At 33.2% G+C, this 7464-nt stretch overlaps 1 protein-coding gene and 1 pseudogene across 5 annotated transcripts in view; both read right to left on the bottom strand.

The window, feature by feature from the left end:
• The window catches only part of LOC117173445, a 34001-nt gene that overhangs the window by 6081 nt on the left and 20456 nt on the right, over positions 1-7464 (bottom strand). For 2 of the 5 annotated variants that reach the window (XR_004467183.1, XR_004467184.1), the window contains exons 2-4: positions 3855-4144; positions 2338-2589; positions 2100-2244 (exon numbers count right to left, since the gene is read on the bottom strand). The gene's annotated coding sequence lies outside the window, so the exon portion shown is untranslated. Of the gene's footprint in view, positions 1-1828; positions 2005-2099; positions 2245-2337; positions 2590-3854; positions 4145-4222; positions 4266-7464 lie in introns of those variants that run through there. The other 3 variants (XR_004467185.1, XR_004467187.1, XR_004467186.1) reach the window with 3 other exon arrangements.
• Positions 4678-4804, bottom strand: LOC117174013 (annotated as a pseudogene).

Here is a 7464-nt window from a genome sequence, read left to right as displayed (position 1 = left end):
TTGATGCCAACGCTGTATAAAGTATATGTAACTATTTTGTCGGAGAGATTGAAGATAGAAGTTGAAAAAAAAATCAAGTCACCGAATCAGACAGGGTTTAGAAAGGGAATAGGGGTAATGGACATCATCTATGCTCTCAACTATCTAGTAAATAAGAGAATTAAAAGGGAAAAAGGGGCAATGATAGCAATGTTCGTGGACTTAAAGGCGGCGTTTAACTCATTAGACCGAGGCGAAATAGAAAAAGTAATGGTAAAAAAGGGGATAAGAGAGGGATTAATAAACAGAGTATTAGAAATGTTTAGAAAGACAAAAAGCAGTGTAAAAGTAGGAGAGCAAGTAGCGGATAGTTTCTGGTTGGTGAGAGGTGTGAGACAAGGATGTCCTTAGAGCGCACTTTTATTTGATTTATTAATATCAGACTTGGAAGAAGAAATGATAACAAAAGTTTGGCGCGGAGTTAGGATAAGGAAGCAAAATATATATACACTGGCATACGCAGACGACACAGTGTTAATGAAAGAGGATGAAGAAGGGATGGCGGGATTAATTACAGGATTTGAGAAATACTTAGATGGGAAAAAGCTGAATGTCAATGTAAAAAAGACAAAGATAATGAGGTATAGAAAAGGAGGGGGAAGGAAAAAAGAATGGACAAGGAGATGGAAGAGAATAAAGTTAGAAGAAGTAAAAGAGTATAAATATTTGGGCTATATCTTGCAAACGAATACAAGAACAAGAAAGGTATATAAGGTGGACACTAGGGGCAGACTGGACGACACCAGGATACATGGTGATAGAAGAAGCGCAAAGGGACAAGTTAAGTATTAAAGCGGGAAAGAAGGCATGGAAATTTGAGACCAAGCTGTGGGAGCGAAAGGGAGGGGAGTTGGCGAGAAAGTGTTTGATGGAGGTAGAAGCGAGGGGAGGGAGGGAGATCGAATTAACGAGATGGGAAGAAGAAAGGAGGGAGTTCTTTAATGATATAGAAATAGAAGACGGGACTGGAGTAAACTATGAAGAACTGGAAAAAAGGGAGAGGGAAAGGCAATTAGTACAAAGATAGGGGATGATTGAGGAATAAAAATACAATAAATGGTATAGGATGATAAAAAAGGAAGGCGTGCCAAAGTATTTAGAAAAGGGATGGGGAGAGAGAAGGTGGATCAGAATAGCAAGATTCAGATTGAGAAACGAGGTAAGGGAGGGAATGTACTAGAAAAAAGAAGAAAACAGAAAGTGTAGAATATGTGAATGGGAGGAGGAAACATGGGAGCATGTATGGGAAGGATGCAGGAGAAGAATCGAAGATAAAGGAAGCTGGCAAGAGGATGTGGTTAAGATTCTAGGAGAGGATGGATTAGAAGAAGAATGGATGAAGGAGTTCGTGGGTGCTAAACGAGTGAATGAGAGAGAATTAAAGAATACATGTGAAAAAAATGCAAATGGAGGTATAAAAAGTGAAAGAAAAAGGAAACGGACGTCGGTTAGATTAGAAGCGTAAAGATTGTAAGTAATGGTAAAGTAAAAGTTAAGTAGACTAAGATGCGTTTGCGTTCTCATGCTCTCTCTCTCTCTCGCTTGCACTCTACTTTCGTTCGCTCGCTCACTTGTTTGCTAATAATTCCTAAATTGCGCTATCGCAGGAAATAGAGGTAAGGATCTAGATATAAGACTTATGTAAATAGTAGTAAATAATTGTATATAGAGAAAGGGTAAGATTGAAAAAAACATAGATATAAGCGGAAAGATTGTAAGGAATGGAAGTCATGTAAACCCTTAGGGGACACATTATGAATAAAGAAGATCTATAATTTGTATTCAAATTTCGAGCTTCCTTATATTTTCGTTTTGAAATGAAATAAATTAAAAAATTTTAATAAATTAATTAACTGAAAGAACAATATCAACTTTAGACAAACATTTTAGATAAATATAGTCCTATTGACAGATTACACTTCACTTTGACAGAGAAAAAGTGCACAGTTCACAGGTTATGAATTTCTAAAAAAAAATAAAAATCCAAAGGTAAAAAATTGAAACTCCTACCGTTGAGAGTAAAATTTAGGAAATAAAATCCAACACAATGCATTTCTAACCTGCAGAAAGGTATCCGGTAGCTTTTTATGGAAATGACTTTCCCATGCACTGATGAATTTCATTCGTAGGCCAATTGGCTTAACTAATTCCTTTACATAGATGGTCATAAATTTAGTTAATATTTTTTCATCTCTATCTGGTTTTCTAGAAAAAATAAAGGAATCAGATTAGTTACGAACTGCGCCATTATGCTACAACATCAGTGTGATATAGGTTAGGTACACTATTCCGGCTTACCTTTCATAACATCTATTAGAATTTCAAGTTCCCACTCTTTCAAAATATCCTCAATGGATTTCCTTTCGGGCTGTGGATTATTAATATTCACACTAATCTGCACAGTTTCCATTTTTATGGTTTACTTTCAATTGTCGATCAATTTAATTAAAGCGCTGGCCGGCCAAGTTCACTCAACACACACATAACCGTACAAGATCTTACTGGAACCATGAGTATCGCCGCGTTGAAAAATTAGAAATCTGGAAATCACTTTTTGAAAATCATTTATATATCGCTCTTAAAACACTTTTCATAACCTACGATACAGTTCTGATTGTAGAAAAATATAGGTGGGAGTCTTTTCGTCGATGAGCGCGTTGGGAAAGGATAAATTTAAATGCAATCAACGAGAATCGAATTTTTTTATACTTTACTTCTTTAACGCTCATAATATCTAAATAGGTTCAGGAAATCCTTATACGAGGTGTGAAATTACGGAAATATTAAATTGAAAGAATTTACTGAAAGAAATAAAATTACAAAAACAATCAAATGCATTCTGAAATATAGATGGGAAGGCCCGGCCTACTCTGAAAAAAGGTGGGGTGCGGGCCACCTTGCTCGATCTATATTCACTCTATGAAACTGTGTAAAACGTGCATAAGAGTGCGACTAAAGTATGCTTTATTGCACCAGTACGTCTAAAAAACATTTCGCGACGTTTTAATTAAATCTTGGCACTGTCTATCGTTATGGAATTATCCGCAATTCTTGCCCTGAACAAGTTGGAAAATGGGTTCAAGCTTAATTAAAATTTGTTTTTAAAGCATGTTGGTTTAACTCAATTGAGCATGCTTTGAAGTAAAACTACAGTTTACATATTACAAAAGTTTGATAGTTTCTATCTAGTTGTAGAATGTCTTTCTGTTAGTTGTGTATTACTTTAAGTCATGAAAACTTGTGTATAACTGAACAATATTCTTGTTTGTATTTAAAGTGTTTCTCTCTGAAAGAAATACATATTTTAATCTGATAATAGAATATACTGAGGACTCAACATTTATTTTTCTTCGTTTCTGCCAGATATGCTGCAGATCTTATAGTATATGCTTTTGAACGTATTCGAAAGCGCCATTAATTGTATCTGCAGTGGATACTATCAAATCGAAAATATCTTCGTTTGGCGGAAATCATTTGCTTTATGAATAGAAAGAAATGTTGTTGATTTAAAAGTATGTTTATCACGTTAAATAAAAGATTCTCTTGAAATTAAAAAAAATTTTAATTAAAAAATTTTCCAATTTTCTTTACTTTCAGGTAATCTTTTCAAAAGAAAATTGAAATTATCAAAAGTCACACCTGCTAGATCTATAAGTTCTGAATCTTTTTTCACAGATTTTATACCGCTGAAACAAAAATTAGTTTCACATTTAACAATTGGGATGCTCGGTCTAACTGATTTTTCAACAGTTTCAGGATTCGACGTACAACATTTTTTATTTTTTTTTTTTAGCACGAATACTTATGACACTTACAATTTCTGATATTTCCAGTTGAATTTCAACGTCAATGTAGGAAAAAATAGGTTCAGTATGAACATTTCTATTGCAGATAAAAAATTTTTCAGGTGAAACATACTCAACGCCAAAGAAAATCTCTACTTGACAACTTTGGTCGTGATCCTTTGGTTCATCTATTTCTTGATCATTTTGTGTAATTAGTACGTGGTAAATCTTCAATTTCACGGCCTTCAAGACTTGTACAAGTGTTTCTTTTGTTTTTATCCAGAACTTTATTCAACCTTCGCCTCATGAAACGATTATGCCTGCAAAGAGAATAGAGGGTTATGCGTAAATTATTCCCATTTTTGACACTTATTTTATACTTTCTGCATTATAAATACCTATTAATTGCTGTCTGTTTGCTCACTTCCTTCACTCTATATACTGAAGGAAATATTGATGGTAAATACCCAGCAAACATGGTTACAGAACAGATTTGTAACTGTTCTAGAACACAAAAGAACGAGTTCTAGAACAGGTTAGTAACAGGTTATGAATATGCGAGTAACTATGCCATCCCCATACGCTAGAACAACCGATCTGTAATATTTCTAGAACAACTGTAGAACTTAGGTATGCTGCATTGTAAAAAACTAGGACAATTCTATAACAGTTATATAACAATTCTAAAACTGCTATGTATCTAATATGGGACAGTTTTATGTACCCTTCACAGCAATATGATATCCCGGGGTGTTCGATTTAACCCCATGTGTGTCCCGGGTTATTCCAGGGATAACCCGTCGGAATATCCTGCGAGGCGGAAGCTTTGATATCCCCATGGATATATTTTGATCCGAGACACCGCGTACGCAGTCCAGACCAACAAAAATTATACGTTCCAGAATTCCACATTAGGGATATTTGCAAGGTTCAGCTCTCGTCCGTAGTGCAATGGAAAAGCCTCGCCCTCAAGGAAGTATGCTTCTCGCCGCCTCGGCTCCTGTCTTGAACACTCGACCCTTTATTTCAATTGCGAGAAAGGCAAGATTCAAATCTTCAAATAATAAGTTAAATCTTTTTCTGTCTAATTTTTTACTCATGAATCATGATTGATCATTTATACCATCATGAGTGTTAGACACATAAATATACGAGCTCATTTATTAAAGCTAGGATAGAATAATTATTTGTTTAACATAATAAATAATAATAAATAACGTACGATATCAGAATTTGATTGAGTTTTTATAAAAGTTTGGATTAAGTCAGTGTTTTTCCTCAGAAATTGCTATTTTAAATTTTTTAGATTATATTAGATTTACATCTTTTTCGCAACTTTAGGTTATTTTAATCATTTGCAGCGGAAATAGTTATTTTTAATATAAAATCATGAGACTTCAAAGAAGATAAAAATTTTTTTGTACAATTCAAGGTACAAGTGACGGTTTTTACTGAAAATGTTGATAAGGATTTCAAAAAAGATTAAAGTTTTTAGGACATTTTAAGGTTATGTTAACATAAATTGTTATTCATGCGATTGATTGGTAAAATTGGTCTTTTAATTTTAATTTTAATTTATTACTTTTTTCAGCGTAGGCTTTAGCCAAATTATTTTAAATGCGTAGAAATAATTTTAAAAAATCGAAGAATGCTTCATAATTCCGTTCGGATTGCTGCGGAAAACAAAACATTTTGTCCTTATAAGGACTAAAAAAGCTACATCATACGTTCAAATTATAACTTTAAGTATTGTGATTGCGAGATAGCTTTTCGCACTTTATTTATATGTACTTAAAAAAAAAAAGTGAATAGCTAATCAGCCGGCAATGTTTAGATGATAATTGGACTGCATAGGTTTGGAAAGCCAGGCATCCGAACAAAATTAAGGGTATTTTTCGATATTTTACCATTTTTTCTTGAACGTCAAAATAACTTGAGTTAAAACTAACCTAAGTGCGGCATAGTATATAAAATATTGAAGGCAAAATGTCAAAATTGCGTCTCGTCAAAACTCCATTATTTCTATGTAGGTGCTTACAGTTTTTTTAATTTTACTTCCTTACTTTTTTCAAGGTACTTTGTAGCCAAATTATTATGAATGTGTTGAAATAAATTTAAAATATCGAAAAATTCCCCAAAATGTCTTTCGGATACGTCAAATTATAAATTTAAATATTTTTATAGAACTTCCCACGAGGCAAAACATTGGAGAACGTCCTTACGACATCTTTACGATGTTGCGATGACGACGTGTGTCCTTATTGCAAACTTATCTTTAAATATCTCTAACATATTTCAATAAAAGAAAGATAATACTTAGGTACTTAGAACTCAGTGCACATGCTCTTAATGTGTCTCAATATATTATTCTACGATCTTTGATAAAATAATATATTTTTGTTTATATTGATAGAATTTCATTATTAAAAAACGTATAAATACTTTCATAAATGTTTATCTCTCTTCTGATAAAGAATATTAATATTCTTGAATTGTAATTACAAAACTGCGCTGCTTCTTTTTAAATAAATTTTATTTAGAAAAGATAACACAGCAGTACAATTTTTTCTTCCCGTTATTAGTTATGAAAGTAGCCATTTAATTATTTTATTGAAGGAATTTATCCTTTGAAGGTCCCCTTACTTTGGTATAACGTGGAGGTCCTCGTGGGGTTATTGAAGACCTCAGACGTAATTTTTGATTGCGTAGAAGCTTTTAATATTTTAGCGTGAAATTTTGTTGGACATTCCCTTTAGTGTCTTGTTATAAGATAATTTTACTTGTCAAATGATTTTTTTAAATTTTAAGATATTGAAAAGAAAAATTAAAAACTGAAGAACAAACTTCGTAAATTTCAATATAAAGTGTCAGAGAACTAACGACCCCATGGGGACATTCAAGGGTTGATGTAATAGTTTTCTACAGAACGTCGAAGTAACACTCGGATGGAACAATATGGATAATAAAGTTAATAATAATAATAATAATAATAATAATAATATAGGGGGTAGGGGCTTTGTAGATGTCAACAAACTGTGTGAGGCATAAGTTATACACTTGCGAGACTATTTTAACAGCAAATGAAATGTTCTGCTTTACAGTTCCATCTGTAAAGTGGATTTTGACTACAAGCCAGTAGATAGGTAAGGCCGGTTGTGGATACAGATTTTCCGTATGAATAGCAAATTTGCGGCTAGAGCGCAGAAGGCTGTAAAATTGGTTTCGCTTCTTATGCTGACTAATGAATCACAGTTTTGAACTATCTACACTATCGATATTGGAAATCAATACTTAAAAATCATGGGAATGGGTATTTTCAGCCCCAAAAATATGGAATAGGAGATGATATGATATACGATATCGCAATATTAGACTATTTAATACCTGCTATTCCCGGAATTGAAATTTTTCACCCAAAAATAATGTAATTTATGTATTAAATGTTTATCGCAATGATGCGTCATTGAAAATTTCCAAGATCTGCAACCACTTTCGTGCTATTATAACAAGTCTCGGTAAACAAAATTCCATTCTCATGACGTCATCGTCGATTCCTGGAATCCTTATCTATGTGAAATAAATTAATTAAAACTTCTGCTTTGATATTTGCCGACAGGGGCGTCATATTTCATATAATGTT

The sequence above is a fragment of the Belonocnema kinseyi genome, chromosome 5, assembly GCF_010883055.1.
Source record: "Belonocnema kinseyi isolate 2016_QV_RU_SX_M_011 chromosome 5, B_treatae_v1, whole genome shotgun sequence".
Lineage (NCBI taxonomy): Eukaryota > Metazoa > Arthropoda > Insecta > Hymenoptera > Cynipidae > Belonocnema > Belonocnema kinseyi.
The sequence above is the reverse complement of the archived record's forward strand: the minus strand, read 5'-3'. Positions and strand labels throughout refer to the sequence as shown.